The following is a 26566-nucleotide window of genomic DNA, read 5'->3' as shown; positions in this document are numbered from 1 at the left end:
GTTTTTGTACATAGAAGGTGACTTGTATATAATAAAAAATAATTATAATAATAATGATGATTATACCTGCTATGCATGCTGAATACCTAGCAATTCTTTCAGGTACTTTTATAAATTCCCTAAATCCTCATATGGCATGTCCATGAAAAAAAAAGTGAAAAATATGAAAATGGAAAAAAAACAACATAGGACTAAAAAGTAGATATTGTCAGGCAATATTCTCTATTCTAGGACCATGTGTGTGTACAAGTCTTCCTGTTTTCTTCCCCCTGTGGGTGCTTGTGTGTTCCTGCTCACCATCTGGCTGGCTTTTGGCAGCGCTACCGACGCAAAGCGAGGTTTGAGGCAGAGCACACGGGCCGGTGACACCCCACAAGTCGGCCAGGGCCGTCACAAAGCCAGTCGCGCCACCGCCGATAATTGGAGTGCACTTTCGCTGGTAGTCATTTGGAACATTTAGGTGCAGACATTTTTAAAAAAAAAGTAAAAGAGGAGGTGTGCTCTGCCCAACCACGTGGACGATGTTGCTCTCATTCATTCAAGTGGGACTCTATATGGATCGTGCTTCTATATTTACAAAATGGTTCTGTTTTCTACTGAATTGTTTTTCCTTTCTTCTCCCCTCGAGATGTGGTGTTTAAACATAGATGGAGGTGTCTGATTTTTAACCTGTGCTAAAGATATTTTACATTTAATAAATAACCACTGAAATCATGACGTGTGTGCATGTTTTTTTGTATGTATAGTTAGGACTAAATCAGGGCTCGGAAAATGTTTTTGGTGACAGATGGGTCAGATTATCTGTAGATGAGGTTGAAAAATATAATATATGAAAAATAGTTTATTGTATTGTATCATAATAATTCATTTACATTTACATTCTTAATTACTTAGAATTAAAATAATTACTGAATAAAGTTAAGTTAAAAAAATGAATAGTTAAAATTTCAGATATTTTTGAATGTTACATTTTTTCAAATTACACATGATAAAAAATGGTTTTCCATTATTTACAGTGACAGTTCAAATGCACCCACACCAAAATTAATTTACTACATCTTCCACTAAATAAAATTAAAACTTTTTAAAACACACTTTTTAAACACATGGTGAGATTCAACTACGGAAAAAAAAAACTTGTGTGAGGCATGACCTGGTGGGGTTGCATAACACATCTGGGCGTGAGCAGTGGCCCACAGCAGCATGTATATTGTGTTATATTTGACTGTTTTCTCAATGATCAATAATCAGCTAAAAATCACATTGATGACTGTGGCTTTTTCCTTTCACACATTCGAGGGCATTACAGTAAGTATATTGCAAAAAACACCAAAAAAGCTTTATGAAACCCCGATATAGTAGCAGGCACAAATGTGTATGTGAAAAATAGTTTCCAAATGGGAGGTGACCAGTATTGTGGAACGGATTGTGATGGAGCAAAGGCGCCTTTGGAATGAATGCTTGTGTTTGCGTGCTGTGTGTGTGTGCGTGTGTGTGTGTGTGTGTGTGTGTGTGTGTGTGTGTGCGTGTGTGTGCGTGCGTGCCTGCCGTGTGTGTACCTCAGCCGTGGTAACCTTTGCAAGCTGACAGCTCAACTGAGCGTGCTCAGTCCAGCTGTAGCGGGACCTTTGGCTAACGTGCCCCCCCTCAAATAAACAAGCTGTCCCTCTATTCAGAATGCCCAGCGGAGCAGGAGGTGAGCAGATTAGCACGTTTCTCACAGAAAAAACACACCCCAACTCACGGAACACTGACCTGTGTCCAGCAGGAAGAAGTGAGTAGAAATTGGTTACTGTACTTTTTTATAGGTACCTGTAGTTCACTTGAATTTATTTATATGGCTGCTGCTAAAAAGCATACCAAGAAAAGCCACCTTAGAGGCACTTTAAATGGTGAGAGTTGTATTTAACAAAAGTTTCATTTATATGTTTTGTTTATTCTGAACAAACCTACTTCTCAACTTTGTAACAAACTAGTACCTGGAAATAATTATGCACCATTAAGTAGTTAAATAACTGTAGTGTGGCATTTGAAAAGGGGTGTGTAGACTTTTTAAATCGACTCCTACTCCTAAACATGATTTCTTTGTGGTCCCAATTTGTCAAAACAGCTATGGAATACAATAACAGACAGTAAAAATAATTTTACTTTTGTACTTTAGTAAAAAAAAAAATCCTTCTCTGAAATTTACTTATGTACAGGGGTCGCATTGGTACTTCTACTTACCACCCCTGACAGAGGTGGTCCTGAGTAAAGCGTGGTGTAGCGTCTTTGCTAAATGCGCGGCGCAAATAAAAGGTCAACTTTTAATAGAAAGAGAACAAATCACCGACTGCACTGAAGCAACAAACGTGCCTGTCCAACCTTTACAGGAGCATGTAATCGGACTGATCCCCGCAAATTGACCATCACGGCTCTCCCCTGTGATTAAGGCTCTCCTGGTCATCGGTGGGTGCTAAACTCTAATTCATAGCCTCCATTAGCCCGCTGGATGTGGCTAATACTCACCTAGAGGCAACGTGTTCCCCCGAGGGGCATTAGGGACAGGATGGAGACTGTAGCCCTTCCTCCCCCGTGCGACTTTTTGTTCTTTCCATTCCTTCATCATGCCCGCTCAATCTTAGACTCTTTCCCCTCTCAAAGTCATTTCAACAATAGAATTTATAAACTATTCTACAGTGTTAGCGGTAGTTTAACTCTGCCTTCGATTTCAGACTTGCCCTCAAAGGCACTTCCAGCATTGGACAGACAGAGATGAAAGGAACAAACAACTTTGGAGTGACCGATGGCGACCAACAGACCGACCGTGTTAGAACAAAATACATAACAATGGATACACTGATTGAGCGAACAACGATGGACCAACTCACCAACCTAATGACTAATCAACAGGGAAAAATCGACCTACAGACCAACTTAGACCCGACAACTTATGTACCGATCCACCGAGACCATGCGACCAACGGATGGATGGATACTAAACAACTGGGACCCACCGGGACCAACCAGAACCAAAAGACAGACCAATTGATCAACTGACAGATGGACCAGTACCGACCGAAACTAAACGACTGGGACTGAACTACCAAAACACCAACAAGATAGACCGATCGACAAATCTCCTTTTCTTCACAAAATAACACCAATAAAGTGGCATCATCCGCTTACATTAAATGACTGCTTGAGGGAACGACAAAAGGTGAAGGTGAGGGAAGCACAAACGTACCTAACAGGGGCTGGAAAGGGACCAGGGGAGGAACCAAGGAGGCAGGAGGCGAGGATATGACTCGGCCGTAGGACGCGAGGCATCCAAGGGGAAAATGACAGCCAGTCGGAAGGACTTGCGCAGCGACTGTGAAACAATCTCATTTTTATCCAGCGACGACGGGACTTCCGAAGTGATCCGCACAACCTAATTATTTTGCCCTAATAAAAGCAACATATGCTAAGACAATAAAAGGCCTTATTGGACAGCTATTCATTAAAGGGGAGCAGTAAAAGGTGCAGGGACTCGGGCACGGGGATTACCTTTTTAAAAAGGCTTTTCTCCTTCGTCTTCAGCGGGCACAGCCGTACACGAGCGTGGCCTGTCATAAAACACGTGAATTATACATGAAAGCGCCTGTCTGCTTTATTGGCTGTGATGCGCTCACCTGACGGACTCACTACTCGGGTACCTTGGCTGGAGCAAAGTTTCCAGTATCGAAATGCTTACACGTGGGCAGTGCACCACTAGATGGCGCTCTTTGTTGGTCTGTCTTTCTAATTTGAGTTTTACAGTGTTCCTCATTCATTTTTGAGCAATCATTTTTATTGGGTTTTTATAGTGTACAAACAGGGCAGAAATTGGAGTAGCGCGTCTTCGGAGTAGTACGATTTGTGTCCACCATGAGGTGGAGTGGAAGAAATAATATTTTGGTGAATGTCAGTTCAGGCACATTTCAATTATTCCGATTTGGGTGTTTTGCGTGAAAATTTACAGCAAAAAAACTGAAAAGTCATTGGACATCAATATTGCTTTTGTTTATTTAAAAAAAATGTGGGCTCAAAAAGGATGTTTTAAATGGTTCACCATTTTAGTAACATGGCAGAAAACAGTATAAGAAGTGAGACGTTTTTTTGGTGTGTTGTGTAGATTTTAGGGAACAGGGATGTTGTTTTTTAAATTATTATTAAAATTGAAGATTTAAACTGGCGCCACTCAACAAAGCCAAAATGTCTTGATAAGAATAATATTCAAAAGGTTATTGCAATAACATAATAATTGAAAACCAGTTTAACTCATATTTAGTCTCACGCAAGATCCATAGTGGCCGCCGTTTATCGTAGATAATCCTAGTTGGCCTCCCTCCACCTTCTCCTCCTTCACTCACCAAGTGGAGGTCAGCAGAGGGATGTTCTGTTTTAAATAAGGAGGCAGCACTGGCCCATTAAACTCTGATAGTAATGATATTAATTTGGCAGGAACGTGTCATTTTCACAGGAGAGCAACTAGCTGAAGAACTGTCATTACGTGCGTTTGTGTGAGTCTGTAAGCGCACACGCGCGGACGCGCACACACACGCACGCACACACAGTGCATGTCACAGCAGAGCGGCTAGCAGTAACATTATGAGAGAGCGTGAGAGATGTACTAATGGGACAGATTAGTGTGCCCTTGGTCACCACGGCCACAGTGGAGTGACTGGAGCAGTGACTTATAGCCAACATGGAACCTTTACACAAGGGGTGGGAAAAGAATGGCCCGAGGGCAAAATCTGGCCCGGTGAACTCTGCTTGGAAAAGGACTGACAGTAAATGAGTTCATCAATGTTTCAGAGAAAGGAAAGTGTTTTTTTTCTTCTCCTCAATGTGATACAAGTGTGTTCTTGTTCTACTTGAAATAATCGCTGAATAGTTCAAACTGTGCATCAGGCTACAGTGAATTTAATATTTTTTGTAAATCCCATAAAGTAGATTTGTTCAGTATTATTCGGTTGTGCTGAACTTTTAAGTGATCCTTCTTTAGATACAGTGTCAATCTTACATAATGTCAGAGTGCCTTAAAACAAAACACTTTTTGATGCTTGACGGTTTTTGATGAACACTTTGACTTACTACTTGACTGCATTTTAAGGATAAATCATTTATTTATTATTGTCAGATGGTCTATTAATAAAATGTTATTTGGTTCTTTGTCATTTGAGCTTGGCAATCACTATGAGGATATTCTCGGCCTATGTCAAAATTGATTAGCAATGTACTATAGTGTATATGTGCAAATCAACAGTACTTTCCCGCCGGAGTGTGTAAACTGCAGCTTTTGCCATCGTGACGTGTTTATGCCAATGTTTTTTTTTTGTACGAGTGGGATCCATAGGGGCTGACACCAAAGGTGACTCCCTCTCCTGTTCCTGCCCCCCTGTGGTCGGTAACCTTGGAGACCGACTTTATTAAAATGAATTTGAGGAGGGAGGCCATCCTGACAGCGGCATAATTACATGGCGGCGCATCACTGTTAATTTATGCAGGAGCGCATTCTTCCGGTCAGGAGTGGCGAGACGGGGTCACACGGTTACGCTTTGGAATAGACACGCACACACATACACACAAAGTCAATCTATAGCTGCACGTTGTGTCTTTCAAAATTTGTGCTTTGTAGTGGAACATTGTAAGTTTTTCCATCCGGGTCACGGGCGAGCTGGAGTGTATCCCAACTTTTGGGTGATAGGTGTGTACATCACAGATGCACAAACGGAAATGAGAAAAGCAGTTATAAATTGTCAAACAACTGTTCACAGGTACAGCATATAGTCTCTCTGCTCTGAAGGAACAACAACTATTACTGAAGATTAGCTGGGGCCCGTCCTTGCCTTTCCACCTCACGGTTTATGTAGGTCATAATAGAGGACTGAGTTTTTTTTTTCTTAATCCCAATAAAATATAAGGGTAAATAAAAAAAGAGGTGAAGGGACACAGGAGTACAAATGACACCAGAAGAGTGTTCATGTTTGGGGGGGGGGGTTTAAGGAGAGGGTGAGATGGTGTCTCTCTTGGGCAGATGGTGATCTGTATTCTCATTTGTCCTGCTTCCGATATGTGTGTGTGCTAAACATTCACCTCCAGGGCAAGAGCTGCTGCAACGCAGCATGCTTGCTATTAGCATACATTGCTGAGATGTGTGCACTGGAAAGTGAAGAACTGACTTACTTATATTCACAACTTAAATTGTAGTATTTGTCCCATGAAATTCTAATAACTTATTTCCAGTAGTTTATTCACTGATGTTCTGTATGTGGATATAAGATATCAGTCTTGGTGTGTTGTTGTCAATCTAATCCGCCTGGAGTAACCATATTCATCCTGACACTGGCCCTCGATAATGTCAGCATTTTATCATTCACTCAGAGCAAAATGTATCATAGCCAGTTGCAAATAGCATATCTGTAGTGATCTGGAGACATGAATAAATAATCAGTATCTTTGGTAAGGTTGATCTTTGTATATCATATTTTCATAGCAGTCATTAAGCGGGAGCTGGAGGGGTGATAGATTTGTAAAGAAAACCCCCAAAAAACATTTTTTAATTACTTTCAGTATATTACATTGAGCGCAAGATTCCATTATAAAATAAATATTCATGTAAAATAAGATTAATAAATACAAAAGTGTATAATCTGTAATTGCATACAATGTGATAGGTATAGGGTAAATTGGAACTTCAATGCATGTATTGTTTGCACAAAGGCTGCACTCACTATTCGCGTGCATGCTTAGCTGCATGTGCTGGGGTGACTTTGAGTGCCAATGCAATAGTTAGAGCAGCATGCTTTGTTAGCTGCAGGTAATTTATGGTTCAAGTGGACTGATAGTCTGATACGATCGATTGCACCAGCGACTTCCCCCCCTCCCATCCCCCACAAAAATAGGACGCCAGGGAATGTTTCACCCGACGAGGTAAGGAACCATACATAGCAACCTTAGCGTACTTGATTTCACGATTCCAAACAATGAGTGTAACATGAAATCTACCAATGTGGATGAGAGGCGGCGGAACTGCGGCGCATTTACGTTTAAGCCGTCATCTCCCTTGCTCTCTCTCTCTCTCTCGCTCTCTTTCTCTCTCTCTCTCTCTTGAGAATTCCCTACGACGGTGCATCCATCTAAAGGAACATTTAGTTAATTGAATGATTAATAAATTCAGCTCGGTCACACTATTTCACCGCGCCGTTGGCTTTGGATGGAAATGTCTGTCAAACGCTAGACATCGTATATCAACATGTTGGGAGCGTGGGCCTTAAAAGCAATGGTAAGAAGTAATAGAGGCTTGTTTGCCCAGTCAGTGGATGACCAACTTGACAAAAGTTCACTCTTATTAAATCAACGACTGCCAGTCGTTTTTCAAAGACTTCCCCTTTTGCCAGCAGTTTTGCAGCATATTGACTGATCTGTCAAGAGCCACTGAATATTGATTTGTAAAAACCGAAGCTACCAAAATGTTTATTGGCATTACCCGTTGAAGCTTACTAAATATAAAAACAACGAGAATTCAATCCTCCAAATGGCAAAGAGAAAACAACCACAAAACCTGCCTAAGGAATCTCTGCTCATAGTGTCTCATGCAACACATGCACACAGACAATATAACGGTACCTCCATACATGTATTCTTTCTCTTCTGCGAGGAACAAGAATGACCAACTATACTGCAGCTTGCTGAGGAGTGACTGTCTTCGTATAATACTGCCCCCAGGTGGCCATGCTCGATGAAGCGGCACAGTGTCCATTGAATTAAAGCAATAAATGAGGCATAAACTGCTTAATTAGTCAGGAATGACAAGCACAGTAGAAGACAGTATTGTTTTTTTAGGGGGCTAACAAGTCCTTCAAATGACAATGCCAAAACATCCGCGCTTGGGAGACAGCCACCTTGCTACACCTTACCTCCATTAATAAAGATGAGCATTGACAGAACAAGTTGCTCTACATAAACCTTTCTTTCACCCCCCCGTGCCCCCACTTCCCAAATCCACTTAGACGAGAACATCCTTGCCTTTCACCCCCACCACCCGTCCCTCTGTCGTACCTCCTCTCCCGACATCAGCGACTAATCGGGAGTGTCAGTCCGAGCAAGTCCCTGACGCCTGTCCGCCTTTTATCCGGCACCTTCAAACGGCATGAGTGCGCTTTCATAACGCCGCCTGAGTGACGGCTTTGGGCTGTATTTTGGAGACGTGGACTTAGTCTTGCTTAAATACACAAACGGACAGTCCGGAGAAGTAGTCAAGTACAAATACTTGGCTACTGTAACAAATTAGATTTTCAAGCCATAATTAAGTTGTGTTTGAAATCAAAACAGAGCAAAACCAACTTGTCTCTCCTACGCAACTCCAATTTCAGGGTGGTAGTAAGAGCCAAATGGCTGCTGAACACACAAACACTAACACAAAGCGGCCTTTTGGATAGATGGCACCTGCATACAGGAGAAGGGGGGCACACAAATAGGATTGGTGTGTGTACGTGCGCGTGTGTGTGCGCGTGTGTAGCGGTTGCGTCCATAAATAGGATTGTGTAGGAAGCAGGGTGACTTAAATGGGATTGTAATGCAGCAGTCACGATGGAGAAATAGGATATGAGGCTAAGAGCTGTGTTCTCACTAGTTCCACTCCCCCTGCGATATACTGATTCTTTAGGACTAGCCTGCAGCATGAAAGTGTGTGTGTGTGTGTGTGTGTGTGTGTGTGTGTGTGTGTGTGTGTGTGTGTGTGTGTGTGTGTGTATGTGTGTGTGTATTTAGTCCATTAATGTGGAGGCTAATCTTGAGACGCCAGTCTCCCCAGGCAGAGGGTGACCTCCCCCGCAACAAGGTTCACCCGTGTTTGTCCTCCCTCCTGCTTTTGTCCATGTTCGGTCCTTAAATCTCACACTACTTTCCCTCATTTTCCCGTCATTTTGTTACCTTTGCCAAGAAGGTGATCGTATTCATTTTTTTCATTAGGCAGGAAATTATATTCTTAATAAAACATTAAATTCGGGAGAGTGCCGTGGTCGGGTAAAGGTATTAGCTCAAATCAATCAATCAATGAACCAAAGGGAACAAATGTGCTAAAGCAGGGTACAGATTTATCAATCTACATTTACCCCTTTTTTACTGTACTTAGAAAAAGTCTGGTTCCGTGTACACATTTTAGAACCGTTCCTTAGAACCTCATCCAAGTTGTTTGTAGAATGCAGGCCAAGGAGACCAAGTGTCATCACTGTCATCTGATTGGCAGACAGATGCAGACGTTTTTTTAAGAGATGTTGCCAGAAAATCCTTTGTGCGCTCCAGTTTCTTGATTTTCAGTGAGCAAAACGCAGCTGGTTGCTGACCCCCACCAAGTCAGACAAATCAGTATATATTAATATTCAAACATCTGGTGTAATCTGGCCTGTGGACCCAAAAATATGCCGCTGAACTGCACAGATACGCAGAGGCGTAAAAGAAAGCTGCGTGCCGTCAGAATGCCTCGGCCTCCGTCCACATAATCTGCATGCAGAACGGCTCTCGAGCAACAAAACAACAACGCCTTGTCATTGTTATCAGTTTAAATGTGTTGAACATTTTCTAATAGGGGCCCTGAGTTATGGCGCCTTGATTTGTCTTCATAATTTACAAGATCTCTTGTGTGATTCATTGATCAATTACTCAAAGAGCTACCACTGTCCAAACATTTATTCCACTCTTTAAGCATGCCGTTTGGATATAAATCCATCACGGGATCCTTGGAGTGCGCTTTGTGTTAGCGTGCGATATGTTTTAATTCCGCATAAGCAGACAGCGCTTATAGGCCCGGGCAGGTTAGTCCTATCAGTGCCTGTTTATCTTAATTCCCTTCAGTCTCTTTAAGTCCGCCATCCATTACCTGTCTTAGAAGGCGGTAGTGCACACCAAGGGGGGAGGGGGGGGAGACCGGGGGTCCCGCACGACATGCAAACACACGCACGTCGCTTAAAATATGACGGTATGAGGGTAAGTATATATGCATTGCTCAGTGACCGTGACAAAGTGCCCGTTTGCGTACGTGTGTACGCTTTATGGACATGATGATGCTTCGGTGGCGGCCCGCCGTGACCTTGGCACTTTGGAAGGAGCTGTAAACAGGTTAATAGAGATGCGGTGTGCTAACATCTCACATATCATATCACAAGGTATGCAAGCTATGCATGGATGCTCAGGGTTATTTTTGGATAAGACTGACGTGAGGGTGGGACTTTTATTTTCATTCACATTATCGTCCTAAACTGCAACATTGTTTTCACTACAGTGTCACTGAACTTTTCAATTGTTGTGTTGTATTTGCCACATTTTCAGCATCTCCCTCACTTTCACCCGACTTCCAAGGTGTTGGTCAGATAATACCAGATTTCATGAACTCAAAGATCAAAAGCCGAACAGGGTTGGAAATTAGGTAGGGCGAAATGCAGGAAAAACCCTGTTTACTTTCTTGATGAGGTCAGGCGCATCAACATTCACGTGATATGAGAGCACTGTATTACCCCCCTTGTGCGGAGAATGACAGGTTCTTTGGGGGCGGGTGGGTGTTTGACCCTCCTCCCTGCACTGTTTATCTTTTGGGTCACGTCCCGCTCTCTAACTCCTGACCGCTGACCTCGGACCCCGGCCTGTCAGCCGGCAGAAAGGAGCGCTGAGCTGACAGCTCCCAAAGCCCACTGACCCTCAAAGTAAGAAAGCAGCGGCAGCAGCAGAGAGCAAGTGGGTTGCTTCGAGCCATTGACATCAATTGGAGGTGGGGGGGGGGACAGTTTACCTGTCCTACCCTCATTCCCATGAAGAAAAACAAACATCAAAATAGCTCAATTGACAGCAGACCTACGCCAAGGTTGTAAAAACCAGTTTGTGCTCATTAGTCAGCCACTTCCCAGTTCACATGTTGACATTGACATTGTGTATTGTGCCTATTAAGAACAGCACATCCAACTATGCTACGGCGATAGCTTCTGCAAAGGCAGTTGATTTTTTGTTGGGTTGTTTAAATTGGTACTACAACGTGACTACAACTTGGCTGAAAACACTGTGCTTGAGCATGATATGCAATGTGAATTGATAGATCGGTGCCTCGCTTGGGTTCTTTGATTTGAGTTTGAAGTGCTGCACTTTCACTGTACTTCTAATTACTCAAAACAACAATACAAAAAAAAATCGATACGTAATCCTTACAATTTGAAATATTTGAAATATTCCAAAATCATGTCAAAGTTTAATTAATTTCCCTCAAGACAACAATAAAGGCAATGGAGACTAGAGAGCGAGGGCCTCAATTTGGGGATACCCACGCGCACTTGGTTGCAAATACATGAAAGAGGCGGCTCTTCGTTTCCAAGTTCATGCACCGCTGATCTAAGTACATAACGAAGTGTGACATATCAAGCCAAGGCGCTAATGGGCTGTGAAGTCATTACTGAACTCCACACTCTCACTCATATGCACAGACACACAAAAAAAACCTTGTGAGTGTGACAAAGCTATTTAACTGTATTTTTACACTCATTTTATACCTTCATGCCTATTCTCAAAATCACCACTGGTCATTACAAAGCATAGGGACATATGGACAAATACAGAGGAGATGCAGACATAAAGTCAAAGGTCAAGTGGAGGTCAAGCGTTAAAAAGGAGGTGAGATGCTGAAGACGTCTTACAAAAATACACATGATTAGAAAATTGACATGGACAGGATGTTGTCTATCCAACTATCCAAACTATGGCCTGAGGGCCATTTGTGGTCCACCGCTCATTTTACTAACAGCCAGAAGCAAAGTAGCCACTCAACTTTGAAATGTTTTGGTAAGACTTCCATTTTTTGTGTTTGCCAAGGAAAAAGTTTGAAGTCTAAGCCGTTTCACATCTATAATCGGCACATAAAGATTTGGTTGGTACATAAGACAGAACGAGAGACTAAAACAGGGCAAACAAGAGCCACTAAAAGCTTGTCATTGCCTCTTAATTATTCTAATTGCAGAGCTCAAGCTTCCATGTGAAGGCTTGAGCATTCCCCTGGCAAAACAACACAAACCCTCTTTACACAAACACACACACACACACACACACACACACACACACACACACATCCTTGTTAACCTCCCTCTGCAGGACCCAAAGTACTTTACTGAGTAGTGGGGTCCACCCTTTCTAGTGGTCCAAGAACTATGAAAAAAATCAGGCAAGTCCCAAAAAAAATCTTGATATTAAAAATCACTTTCAATGAACACAATTCGAAACTTTTTTTTTCATGTCAGTTTTTCAGTCACATGAGGGGCCTGTTTCTAACATTCCGGCTTTGCGGGGTCCACATTTACACACATAAGATTTTTAGTCAGTTATGGGGCTCGCTTTTAATATTTCAACCTTAAGAGGTCCACCTATACACACATTATTTTTTTAGCCAGTTATAGAGCTTGCTGTTAAGATTTAAGACTTGTTAGGTCTGCCTTTATAAAGAGGATCTATCAAGTTCAACCCCAACCCTAATCTAACCCAAACATGCATTTGTGTGGACTTGATCATTTCAGAAAACCTAAAAATTTTGTTAGTGTGAATACTTTCATCTGGCTAAATATACTAGATATACATTGAAATGTGCATTCTAAAATACATTCTAAAGTCTTTATTCAGATTCTGGTCCATTTTCCTTGGTCACAGTCTTAATATTCTTCAATTTGTTCAGTCATATTGGTACATTTTAAAATAATATTTAAATTCTGCATTTTAGCTAACTATAAAGTACACAGGATTTACAAGTAATAATTGTCTTGAGTCAAAATTTTAAATGGACACATTACAAATGTAGCCAATGAATAAAGGAACTTATTTAATCTAACATTTATGAACAGGAGAAGTGGAGCATAAAAAAAAAATCACAAACAAATAGTGAACAAATGGTGAAACAGAACCAGCCATGTGTTTCTATCTCTGTTAAGGGAAGCTGTTTCACTCATATTTTCTCCTCATGGTGGTTATTCTCTTTTTGACAAAGTACTTAACAGCTCAGTGCTTGTGGTTCTGCAGCAATGCATTTCTCGCAGTCAAGCTTACCAGGAACCTGATTTGTCAATATATACTTCCTTGAATGTTTATTTACTGCAGCACATTCCTCTGGGGTCCAGCTTCTTTTCACAACTTTTCCGTTACCTAAGGGCATAAGAAGAGCACTTTTTAGTTTACAATTTAATTAGAACAAAATTGCATAAAGAATACATTCACTTTATGTACAATTATCCGACAATATAATTTAAATGAGATATTTTATAACGTCAACTATCTTTGTCAACAGTGATGAGCCTACAATAGACATAAGTAAATCAGTTAATATCTGAGATATTAATCCGGTCATTTAAGTTGCTAGGTGGTCTTCAGTGTCAGCTGTTTTGATATTAACAAAATTAAAAATAGATGCACAAAAGGGTAACATTAGAATGGCCCCAGTTTTGGTGGTGGGGGAAAGAGGTCTCTCATTTTCTTGACTACTTTTAAGCAGTTTTGCATTTGATCAGAATGTCACTGCTGGTAGATGAAGCAATTCCTGGACCCTACAGAGGTTGCACAGGCAGTCAAACTCCACCATGGCAGCACATTGGGATGCACCATTTCTCTGACAAAACCATTAAGAACAGATACAAGTTGTTGCAAAATCAGGGAAAATAAAAAATAAAAATCTGTGAAAAACTTTTTTCAGACAGTGTTTTACATGTATGGGGAATTTGCTTTGATAACGTGCTACACATAGACAAACAAAGATGATAAAAGTAAATTTGGAAATATATAGTGTGTAAAAAATTAAATGTGTCATGTATACATTACCCCTATTTAAAAATAGATGTAAACAAACATCTCACATATAATCAAGGTTAGCAATGACCTGTAGCTCACATGAGAAAGGATGGGTCAATTTTCATTTTATAACAAAATTCAAAAGTTTAGACCTTACATGTCTAAGAAAAAAAGTCAAGTGGTGTTTAATATATCTTGCTTGGGTCATCTAAATCTTAGTAAGCAGCATATGTGAGGATAATTAGATACTGATACAGTAGTAACAATTGGGCAATTTAAAAGCAACTGTGATAAAGTTATATATTGAAAAGGATTACTCTCAACTCACCTCTCTTTTTGGCAGACTTTTCATTACTTGGGCCACGAGATGCGGAGGTACAAGAGGTCACTTCTATGACTTCTGGGATCAGCCCATCTGAAATGATGATTTTAAAGTACAGAAAAAATACATACAGTATAGCAATATTCTAAAACAAAAATTAACTGCACCTGTATAAGAATGCTTGGTCAAATTTAATATACTCTTGTTTTGAGCAGATTGATTTGCAGAGGTACAGAGCAGTCCTTTTGGGAATCATTGTCAGTATCATCACTGTCTGAGTAGTCCACTTTGAGAAACTCCTTTGATAATTGATAGCTCTATGGAGGGAATTAAAAGAAATGTGTTGTTAGTTTCTGCAAGCTACTCTTATATGCTGTATTAATATAAAGACTAGAATTTCTTTGCTCAAAATAATTAAAATTTCTGTCCAATATCTTAACTGGTAGATGACCGGTGCTGTACACATCCTCTGAAATATGCCAAAACCTTATATCACATTCAATGCACAGGAAATTTTACATATAAAACATGGAAAAGGCTCCAAAATTTACAACAAAGAAGCCACAAGAAACCATATTTCAGAAATCTGTTATGTGTGTGTGAATGATTGGCTTTGTTGGAATAACCATGACAACCTTAAATCCATACGGAGGGCCGCATAAGTAGCCATATTTAAGAAATCTATTATGTGTGTGTTTGAATGATTGGCTTGGTTGGACCCCCATGGACGCATGTTTCAACAATCCATCTATAAGTGTGTGTGCCACTGGTTCGTTTGGGCCCTATGAGGAGAACCACTAAAACCGTGTGATCCAATGGTTGGCTGAATGCTGTTTAAGGTACCTTCTGACTAAAGAACAGCTTTCCAAATAAAAGCTGTAAACTAAGAGAACAAGAAAAGGTCTACAAAGTTTATTTCTTACAACAAAGTTTAACTGAATGGTACCTGTTGGCTGGCATCTTGTTTGATGTTATCATCAGGGTCAGAGTCCTGCCAAGTTCTGGCTGGTTCAGGCAGCACACCATCAACAGGAGCCTGAGAGCCTGTCACCTGGAATTAAAACCACAAATAACTTACCAACATCATACAGACACCACAAATGACAGACTCAAGACCTGTAGAGTTAAATCATGTGAAGTTAGTCCCCAAAACCAAACAAGCTTTTCTAACTAAAGTGTTCCAGTCAGTACTGGATGTCTAATCAGGTCCTATGACAGCATCTTTATGGATGTAGTGGAGCATCATTAAGCATGACACTTCAGCCATTTAGCTGTTGAGGATGTGTGGAACTATAGCTGTAATATAATCAGCCTCCATAATGTCCATAACCAAAATATGATCTAAAAACATGAGACAACCTTCGATCCATACGGAGGGCCCCACAAGTAGCCATCAGAAATCTGTTATTATGTGTGTGTGAATGATTGGCTTGGTTGGAATAACCAAGACAACTTTAGATCCATACGGAGGGCCCCACAAGTAGCCATCAGAAATCTGTTATGTGTGTGTGAGAATGATTGGCTTGGTTGGACACCCATGGGCGCATGTTTCAACAATCCATCTATGGGTGTGTGTGCCACTGGTTCGTTTGGGCTCTATGAGGAGAACCACTAAAACCGTGTGATCCAATGGTTGCCTGAATGCTGTTTAAGGTACCTTCTGACTAAAGAACAGCTTTCCAACTAAAAGAACAAGAAAAGGTCTACGAAGTTTATTTCTTACAACAAAGTCTAACTGAATGTTACCTGTTGGCTGGCATCTTGTTTGATGTTATCATTAGGGTCAGAGTCCTGCCAAGTTCTGGCTGGTTCAGGCAGCGCACCGTCAACAGGAGCCTGAGAGCCTGTCACCTGGAATTAAAACCACAAATAACTTACCAACATCATACAGACACCACAAATGACAGACTGAAGACCTGTAGAGTTAAATCATGTGAAGTTAGTCCCCAAAACCAAACAAGCTTTTCTAACTAAAGTGTTCCAGTCAGTTCTGGATGTCTAATAAGGTCCTATAACAGCATCTTTATGGATGTAGTGAAGCATCCTTCAGCATGACACTTTAGCTGTTTAGCTGTTGAGGATGTGTGGAACTATAGCTGTAATATAATCAGCCTCCATAATGTCCATAACCAAAATATGATCTAAAAACATGAGACAACCTTCGATCCATACGGAGGGCCCCACAAGTAGCCATCAGAAATCTATTATGTGTGTGTGAATGATTGGCTTGGTTGGAATAACCAAGACAACTTTAGATCCATACGGAGGGCCCCACAAGTAGCCATCAGAAATCTGTTATGTGTGTGTGAATGATTGGCTTGGTTGGACACCCATGGGCGCATGTTTCAACAATCCATCTATGGGTGTGTGTGCCACTGGTTCGTTTGGGCTCTATGAGGAGAACCACTAAAACCGTGTGATCCAATGGTTGCCTGAATGCTGTTTAAGGTACCTTCTGACTAAAGAACAGCTTTCCAACTAAAAGAACAAGAAAAGGTCTACGAAGTTTATTTCTTACAACAAAGTCTAACTGAATGTTACCTGTTGGCTGGCATCTTGTTTGATGTTATCATTAGGGTCAGAGTCCTGCCAAGTTCTGGCTGGTTCAGGCAGCGCACCGTCAACAGGAGCCTGAGAGCCTGTCACCTGGAATTAAAACCACAAATAACTTACCAACATCATACAGACACCACAAATGACAGACTGAAGACCTGTAGAGTTAAATCATGTGAAGTTAGTCCCCAAAACCAAACAAGCTTTTCTAACTAAAGTGTTCCAGTCAGTTCTGGATGTCTAATAAGGTCTTATAACAGCATCTTTATGGATGTAGTGGAGCATCCTTCAGCATGACACTTTAGCTGTTTAGCTGTTGAGGATGTGTGGAACTATAGCTGTAATATAATCAGCCTCCATAATGTCCATAACCAAAATATGATCTAAAAACATGAGACAACCTTCGATCCATACGGAGGGCCCCACAAGTAGCCATCAGAAATCTGTTATTATGTGTGTGTGAATGATTGGCTTGGTTGGAATAACCAAGACAACTTTAGATCCATACGGAGGGCCCCACAAGTAGCCATCAGAAATCTGTTATGTGTGTGTGAATGATTGGCTTGGTTGGACACCCATGGGCGCATGTTTCAACAATCCATCTATGGGTGTGTGTGCCACTGGTTCGTTTGGGCTCTATGAGGAGAACCACTAAAACCGTGTGATCCAATGGTTGGCTGAATGCTGTTTAAGGTACCTTCTGACTAAAGAACAGCTTTCCAACTAAAAGCTGTAAACTAAGAGAACAAGAAAAGGTCTACAAAGTTTATTTCTTACAACAAAGTCTAACTGAATGTTACCTGTTGGCTGGCATCTTGTTTGATGTTATCATCAGGGTCAGAGTCCTGCCAAGTTCTGCCTGGTTCAGGCAGCGCACCGTCAACAGGAGCCTGAGAGCCTGTCACCTGGAATTAAAACCACAAATAACTTACCAACATCATACAGACACCACAAATGACAGACTCAAGACCTGTAGAGTTAAATCATGTGAAGTTAGTCCCCCAAACCAAACAAGCTTTTCTAACTAAAGTGTTCCAGTCAGTTCTGGATGTCTAATAAGGTCCTATAACAGCATCTTTATGGATGTAGTGGAGCATCCTTCAGCATGACACTTTAGCCGTTTAACTGTTGAGGATGTGTGGAACTATAGCTGTAATATAATCAGCCTCCATGATGTCCATAATCAAAATATGATCTAAAAACATGAGACAACCTTCGATCCATACGGAGGGCCCCACAAGTAGCCATCAGAAATCTGTTATTATGTGTGTGTGAATGATTGGCTTTGTTGGAATAACCAAGACAACTTTAGATCCATACGGAGCGCCCCACAAGTAGCCATCAGAAATCTGTTACGTGTGTGTGAATGATTGGCTTGGTTGGACACCCATGGGCGCATGTTTCAACAATCCATCTATGGGTGTGTGTGCCACTGGTTCGTTTGGGCTCTATGAGGAGAACCACTAAAACCGTGCGATCCAATGGTTGGCTGAATGCTGTTTAAGGTACTTTCTGACTAAAGAACAGCTTTCCAACTAAAAGCTGTAAACTAAGAGAACAAGAAAAGGTCTACAAAGTTTATTTCTTACAACAAAGTCTAACTGAATGTTACCTGTTGGCTGGCATCTTGTTTGATGTTATCATCAGGGTCAGAGTCCTGCCAAGTTCTGCCTGGTTCAGGCAGCGCACCGTCAACAGGAGCCTGAGAGCCTGTCACCTGGAATTAAAACCACAAATGACTTACCAACATCATACAGACACCACAAATGACAGACTCAAGACCTGTAGAGTTAAATCATGTGAAGTTAGTCCCCAAAACCAAACAAGCTTTTCTAACTAAAGTGTTCCAGTCAGTTCTGGATGTCTAATCAGGTCCTATAACAGCATCTTTATGGATGTAGTGGAGCATCATTAAGCATGACACTTCAGCCTTTTTGCTGTTGAGGATGTGTGGAACTATAGCTGTAATATAATCAGCCTCCATAATGTCCATAACCAAAATATGATCTAAAAACATGAGACAACCTTCGATCCATACGGAGGGCCCCACAAGTAGCCATCAGAAATCTGTTATTATGTGTGTGTGAATGATTGGCTTGGTTGGAATAACCAAGACAACTTTAGATCCATACGGAGGGCCTCACAAGTAGCCATCAGAAATCTGTTACGTGTGTGTGAATGATTGGCTTGGTTGGACACCCATGGGCGCATGTTTCAACAAGCCATCTATAGGTGTGTGTGCCACTGGTTCGTTTGGGCTCTATGAGGAGAACCACTAAAACCGTGTGATCCAATGGTTGGCTGAATGCTGTTTAAGGTACCTTCTGACTAAAGAACAGCTTTCCAACTAAAAGCTGTAAACTAAGAGAACAAGAAAAGGTCTACAAAGTTTAGTTCTTACAACAAAGTCTAACTGAATGTTACCTGTTGGCTGGCATCTTGTTTGATGTTATCATCAGGGTCAAAGTCCTGCCAAGTTCTGGCTGGTTCAGGCAGCGCACCGTCAACAGGAGCCTGAGAGCCTGTCACCTGGAATTAAAACCACAAATAACTTACCAACATCATACAGACACCACAAATGACAAACTCAAGACCTGTAGAGTGAAATCATGTGAAGTTAGTCCTCAAAACCAAACAAGCTTTTCTAACTAAAGTGTTCCAGTCAGTTCTGGATGTCTAATCAGGTCCTATAACAGCATCTTTATGGATGTAGTGGAGCATCCTTCAGCATGACACTTTAGCCGTTTAGCTGTTGAGGATGTGTGGAACTATAGCTGTAATATAATCAGCCTCTATAATGTCCATAACCAAAACATGATCTAAAAACATGAGACAACCTTCGATCCATACGGAGGGCCCCACAAGTAGCCATCAGAAATCTGTTATTATGTGTGTGTGAATGATTGGCTTGGTTGGAATAACCAAGACAACTTTAGATCCATACGGAGGGCCTCACAAGTAGCCATCAGAAATCTGTTATGTGTGTGTGAATGATTGGCTTGGTTGGACACCCATGGGCGCATGTTTCAACAAGCCATCTATAGGTGTGTGTGCCACTGGTTCGTTTGGGCTCTATGAGGAGAACCACTAAAACCGTGTGATCCAATGGTTGGCTGAATGCTGTTTAAGGTACCTTCTGACTAAAGAACAGCTTTCCAACTAAAAGCTGTAAACTAAGCGAACAAGAAAAGGTCTACAAAGTTTAGTTCTTACAACAAAGTCTAACTGAATGTTACCTGTTGGCTGGCATCTTGTTTGATGTTATCATCAGGGTCAAAGTCCTGCCAAGTTCTGGCTGGTTCAGGCAGCGCACCGTCAACAGGAGCCTGAGAGCCTGTCACCTGGAATTAAAACCACAAATAACTTACCAACATCATACAGACACCACAAATGACAGACTCAAGACCTGTAGAGTGAAATCATGTGAAGTTAGTCCCCAAAACCAAACAAGCTTTTCTAACTAAAGTGTTCCAGTCAGTTCTGGATTTCTAATCAGGTCCTATAACAGCATCTTTATGGATGTAGTGGAGCATCCTTCAGCATGACACTTTAGCTGTTTAGCTGTTGAGGATGTGTGGAACTATAGCTGTAATATAATCAGCCTCTATAATGTCCATAACCAAAATATGATCTAAAAACATGAGACAACCTTTGATCCATACGGAGGGCCCCACAAGTAGCCATCAGAAATCTGTTATTATGTGTGTGTGAATGATTGGCTTGGTTGGAATAACCAAGACAACTTTAGATCCATACGGAGGGCCCCACAAGTAGCCATCAGAAATCTGTTATGTGTGTGTGCATGATTGGCTTGGTTAGACCCCCATGGACGCATGTTTCAAAAATCCATCAATAAGTGTTTGTGCCACTGGTTCGTTTGGGCTCCATGAGGAGAACCACAAAAACCATGCGATCCAATGGTTGGCTGAATGCTGTTTAAGGTACCTTCTGACTAATGAACAGCTTTCCAACTAAAAGTTGTAAACTAAGAGAACAAGAAAAGGTCTACAAAGTTTATTTCTTACAACAAAGTCTAACTGAATGTTACCTGTAGGCTGCCATCTTGTTTGATCCTATCATAAGGGTAAGAGTCCTGCCAAGTTCTGGCTGGTTCAAGCAGCGCACCATCAACAGCCTGAGAGCCTGTCACCTGGAATTAAAACCACAAATAACTTACCAACATCATACAGACGCCACAAATGACAGACTCAAGACCTGTATAGTTAATCATGTGAAGTTAGTCCCCAAAACCAAACAAGCCCTTCTAACTAAAGTGTTCCAGTCAGTTCTGGATGTCTAATCAGGTCCTCTAACAGCATCTTTATGGATGTAGTGGAGCATCATTAAGCATGACACTTCAGCCATTTAGCTGTTGAGGATGTGTGGAACTATAGCTGTAATATAGTCAGCCTCCATAATGTCCGTAACCAAAAGTATGATCTAAAAACATGAGACAACCTTCGATCCATACGGAGGGCCCCACAAGTAGCCATATTTAGGAAATCTGTTATGTGTGTGTGAATGATTATCTTGGTTGGAATAACCAAAACAACCTTAGATCCATAAGGAGGGCCCCACAAGTATCCATCAGAAATCTGTTAAGTGTGTGTGAATGATTGGCTTGGTTAGACCCCCATGGACGCATGTTTCAACAATCCATCTATCGGTGTGTGTGCCACTGGTTCGTTTGGGCTCCATGAGTAGAACCACAAAAACCATGCGATCCAACGGTTGGCTGAATGCTGTTTAAGGTACAACAAAGTCTAAATGAATGTTACCTGTAGGCTGGTATCCTGTTTGATGCTATCATCAGGGTAAGAGTCCTGCAAAGTTCTGGCTGGTTCAAGCAGCGCATCATCAACAGAAGCCTGAGAGTAATTCAAGTAAAAGAGATTGATGCATCAATACTAGGAAAGAAAAACAAGAAATCAAACATTTTGTATCATATAACTAGTCTTTTAGTAAAATAAAAGTTAGCTTACAGAAATAAAAACTTGCAACATTTCAAAAGAAAAGTTGAGATGGAAATGTCTTTTTGAACGTCAAAGCACTAAATAAAAAAATTGTTAATTCCACAATCCTGATGAGTTATTGAAATATTGCTTCTGAGTGACTCACTAATATAGGGTATTTTATTCCAGTCTCTTTCTAGAATTCATAATTCTTGTATAGAAAATATTTGGATATACATACCACCAGTCATGATTCTGCCATTCAAAGTCAAAGAAAAATGTACTCTCCTTTTCAGAGTACTTGGTTGTTTGGCATTTTTCTGCCGACAGAAGTTGACCCCTGTATTCTAAGATGAAATCTCCTTGTTCAAAGGGCTGGGTAGCACACACGCCTCTTCCTGCAAGGACATTTTATATAAAACCATTGGTTATGAGAAAATATTTCTTTAAGATACACCTTTAACCAAATAATTGTGGTGTTATCTTACAATTTTAATACTAAGTTCTCGCTTAGAAACAGAAATACAACAACCAATCTGAATTTGATTGTTGTTTGTGTCATTTTATAAAATAAATAAACATATATACTTAATGGATAAATGGTCTAAAAATGAGTTTATTACCTTTTTGATCATCAATAAATCTTTCCACTAGTCCAGGTTTGTCCTTTGAGGATTGAATGTAAAAGGTTGCTTCATCAGCAGGCTTTTTTCTTGCTTTCCTTTTGGACATTTCTGTCTCTAAAAAATAATTCAAAACATGGCAGAGAGTACTTTAACAAGCACTCTATATTAATTTTAAAAGATTTGTAATCATCCACTGTATAAAGACTGAAGGAATAAGCCTGGCCTGAGAACTAACAGAACAAGAGTGATTAAAGAAAGAATATTTTTCTATAATCTTTTTCAGAAAATACTGATATATTAATGAAAATGTTTGTCGGTTTGAAGCTGAGCTTTGTTTCTTCTAACTAGTCACAGTTCCAACCAGATCCAAAAAAGGACTGAAACAGCCCTTTACCTAAGTGCAGGGGTGTCCAAGTCCAGTCCTCGAGGGCCGCATTCCTCCATGTTTTCCAAGTTTCCCTCGTTAAACACACCTGATTCAATGATCAGGCTCCTGCACAGGTGTGTTTAACGAGGGGAAACTCGGAAAACATGGAGGAATGCGGCCCTCGAGGACTGGACTTGGACACCCCTGCCTAAGTGGGTAGGTGTGTAGAATGCACACAGACTGAAAACTAGATGTACAGACACTAAATAGTGCAAAAGCACCATTTACCCCATTATTATTCAATTGGGGTACTCCACCCCACCAACAAGACCTCCCTAGACCCCCCCAAAGATCACAGCATGTAGTAATTCTACATGTTCACAGCTAATTTTATTATCTCAATAACAACAAGTAATGTCATGAGCTATTTCTGTCTCTACGTGGTCACTCTTCTACTTTCAGCTCTTCCTTGAGTCAATGTGTGTTGTGAACTGAATTCTTACAAACCCAAAAGCTGGACAAAAATATGCACGACATAACGCTGACATCCTGCTGAGTCACGTGTAGGCATGTCAAGACATGTCTGTCAGCAGGCAAGAGTGCACAGGAAAACATATTACAAAAACCAGCAAAGTAGGCACATGTATCATTACTTTTATAATGCAGTAACTAGATAGTAACTCAAATACCTTAAATGAGAATAACTTGTAACTATAACTACCTATTTTTAAAAAACTAACATGGCCAACACCTGCACAGCAGCGGTGCTGCATCCAAAGAAAAGTTATTTCAATAGTTTTACCAGTATAACTCATACTTTACAGGAGCTACCAACTCGTTTTTATTATGTTTCTGTTTGAAAAGTGAACGTAGCATCCTGATTAGCGCTAGCTAATTAGCTAATTTCCGGATAGTTTTATTTGCGTCAGAATGCTTGTGTTATCTAAAGAAAGCATTCTTACATGATAGAAAACCACCGAGACATACAGAAGACATGCAGATATATCATAACACTGAGCTTTACCACGTGTTTAACGAGTTTTGAAGAGGTTTCGGCAATTACGGCCAGAGTCCGGTTCTGGGGTTAGCAACTATGAAACATTAGCACATCGAAATCACCCTGAATATAACACTGAGCAATTATACATGCTGTCGTTCTCTTTTACACCATTGTTTTTAAAACAACTGTAAGCTAAGATGAATGACAAGTTAAAAAGCCGGACTTTCTGAGGGGAAAACGTTACGCCATCCGAGTGGCAATATACCGAATCCGAAGCCATAATCATTGCATATAAACCCCTCGGGGTCTGGACAAAAAGCATTTCTACATCAGTTTCATGTACTTAGTATTTACATGCAGTTGATTTACTCACCGTGTATGTTGTGTTTCGATAGGAGCAGCGTGTCTTCGTCGCGGAGCAGTCTCAGCCTTGCGCCGTCACACGTAGCGAAGTGCCGTTAAGCCGGCGGTTTTAGCCGCATGAAGCTAACACATGCAATACCTGCTGATTAAACTAATATGTAAACTGATGGTAAAGAATAAATTACTATTTATTTATACCTTTATTTTTATGTTTAGAACATGAAAAATGCACGAGACAGTTTTTAAAATAAGCCTAATAGAATGAGCGTATTTTTATAAAGCAAACAAGTGTCATGAATATTAAATAACATGTAGATAAATTGCAATTGTAATGCAGGAATTTTATGTTTACACTATTATTTTAGCTGCTATGGTTACTAAAATAATAATTACCTGGTTTAAATCTACAGGAAATAGCATTTTATTTTCTTAATCAACACTCGGATCACGAGGTGCCCTGATTGGTTGAATCATACACACTTCCGGTAGTGTGTATACTTGCAATACCACTTGCCATGGTCGGGGGGACGCTACTGAGCACACACACTTCACACACACATTTCTCAACATTGCGACCATGTGGGGTAAGTGAAAAAAATTCGTGAGGCATGTTGTTAGAGCATTTCAAGCTGTTTTAGAGTGGTTTCCCGAGTGGGGTCCAGGATTTTGGACCCCACAACGACACAGGGCCCCACTTTGTTGGTGGGCTCCCTGTCTTCGGACCCCCCATACTAATAAAAACAAGTGCACACACACACACACACACACACACACACACACACACACACACACTCAGACACGTTTAACCACTGCATCGTCTTGAAACCTCTCATCCTTCCTCGTTTGGTCCTCACCCCCCCCCCCCCCCATCTCCATCAGCGTCCCTCCTCCTCCTCTTCCCATCACAGCAGACCCTTCTGCTCTGTCGCACCACAGTCACTCGGCTCCTCCACCCCGCCGCTCCTTCCAACTGGATTAAAAGTACTTTTCATTACCCGTGTGGGAGATATGGCACTTAAAAATCACCCCATTATCATTTTTCACCCGGCAAACAGCGCACACTCTCTCCCGGAGACATAATTACCACGCCCTGTCATAGCAGGGAGATGGAGGCTGCTGATTCCCAGCCTGGCCTGGTGTGTGTTTATAAGAAGCCCGCCTGCCTGCTTCCCTTATTGATATTAAAAACGCTGCATAAACGAGCGTTTAAAATGGCTGTCAGAAGAGAGGCGAGAGAAGATCCACTCCAATCACAAAGTGCAGCACACATCACTGGATCCCTTCGCCGGCTTGGCACCTTCTAATGGCTTGGAATAACAGAAAAGCGCCAGGCCATTCCACGCTCGCGCCCGCCATCCCGAGCTCTGCCAGGACTGCGGAAAAGGCGCTGAATGATAGGGCTGATGGTAACCAGTCAACACTTTACACCTAATGAATTGGAAGTCATATGAGGAACTGGATTCATGGACGGGTGTCTGCTGCTAATGGCATCATCCAATACATCCGAAGAGACCCATTCACGCTAATGTTCACCTGGCTGGATTGACACTGCCGGATAGGTTTAATTTCTCTCTTTCAATCTAGTGACAACAACCAATTTTTGTCGAATTAAATATATTTTGAAAGACATGTACTATATTTGAAATGATGCTAATGTTTAACACTACACTGACACTAATTTTAGCAAAATGAGATGTCTCGAGAATTGCTGGCCCTGGGATTACTTCCATACCTGATTTTCATCAACAGCAACATAAAGCTTGTTTACAATACTTCCCCGTGCCCCTATAATGACATTCATCACCAAGTCATCAGAGTGTGGCTGTCTCCACGCCCACCAGCCCCCAAAATCCCCCAGCAGGGGCCCGCTGTTGGTCTGTCATGTCTTGGACTGGCTGTCTACGGTTATGTCTGCAGATAATACAGCGACAAACGTGGGACCTGCATGATTAACTGGGTGGCCGTTTGATCACGTTTGACTAATTTGTGGCATAAATCTTCAGGGTGGCGGACCCTTCCAGACACCATTAGTCCTGACACACACACACACACACACACACACACACATGCTAATGCGTTTTTTCCATTGCCACTACCTACTCGTTTGAGTGACCATACTCACATTTCTTTTATTCACCAAACAAGACAGACCAAGTTAATTTCAAATATGTCTACCAAGGAACCTAGAAGTCTTTTCTTGCTGGCAATCTTAAAACCTGTACATAGACAATTTTTCTGCGGCCACTGCCAGATTTCAGTCCATTATGTTCTAGTGTGTTGCCAACTGTTTTTCTTGGTGACTGAGCTACTCATTATTTCGATATCAAAGCTGCTCCCTTTACCTTTCCCACGTTTATCCTCACTCCACGAGATAGGACCTTGCCTGGAACTCCAAAATGAAGGCAATTGTTATTTGTTTGTCTTTCACTTTCAAATAATGACGCCACCTTCTCTTGCTGAATAGTTTGCAACACATTCCGAAGGGTTCTTGTGTGGTATAAGTGGATCGTCGCTTTGTGAGCGTGAAAAGGCAGGTGGACTAGATTATAATGCTAAGCAAACATGAGCGCCGAG

At 41.3% G+C, this 26566-nt stretch overlaps 1 protein-coding gene and 2 long non-coding RNA genes across 5 annotated transcripts in view; all 3 read right to left on the bottom strand.

Annotated features, from left to right (window-relative positions):
• The window catches only part of wwox (WW domain containing oxidoreductase), a 131626-nt gene that overhangs the window by 5946 nt on the left and 99114 nt on the right, over nucleotides 1-26566 (bottom strand). The gene's annotated exons all lie outside the window — the stretch shown is intronic.
• LOC148396214 (uncharacterized) lies at nucleotides 12632-15185 on the bottom strand. Its single transcript, XR_015859193.1, has 4 exons — nucleotides 15078-15185; nucleotides 14299-14448; nucleotides 14138-14224; nucleotides 12632-13170 (listed from the first exon to the last, which is right to left on the bottom strand). It is a non-coding gene; the product is annotated as an uncharacterized LOC148396214 (long non-coding RNA).
• On the bottom strand, nucleotides 18384-24778 carry LOC148396213 (uncharacterized). 2 transcript variants are annotated; one of them, XR_015859177.1, is made up of 6 exons: nucleotides 24003-24778; nucleotides 22260-22376; nucleotides 21878-22034; nucleotides 21463-21552; nucleotides 20733-20834; nucleotides 18384-18401 (listed from the first exon to the last, which is right to left on the bottom strand). It is a non-coding gene; the product is annotated as an uncharacterized LOC148396213 (long non-coding RNA). The 2 variants fall into 2 exon arrangements; XR_015859176.1 differs by lacking the exon at nucleotides 18384-18401 and adding an exon at nucleotides 19922-20025.

Source organism: Syngnathus floridae, chromosome 6 (genome assembly GCF_059516105.1).
Source record: "Syngnathus floridae isolate MCC-2025c chromosome 6, RoL_Sflo_1.0, whole genome shotgun sequence".
Classification (NCBI taxonomy): Eukaryota; Metazoa; Chordata; class Actinopteri; order Syngnathiformes; family Syngnathidae; genus Syngnathus; species Syngnathus floridae.
The sequence above is the reverse complement of the archived record's forward strand: the minus strand, read 5'-3'. Positions and strand labels throughout refer to the sequence as shown.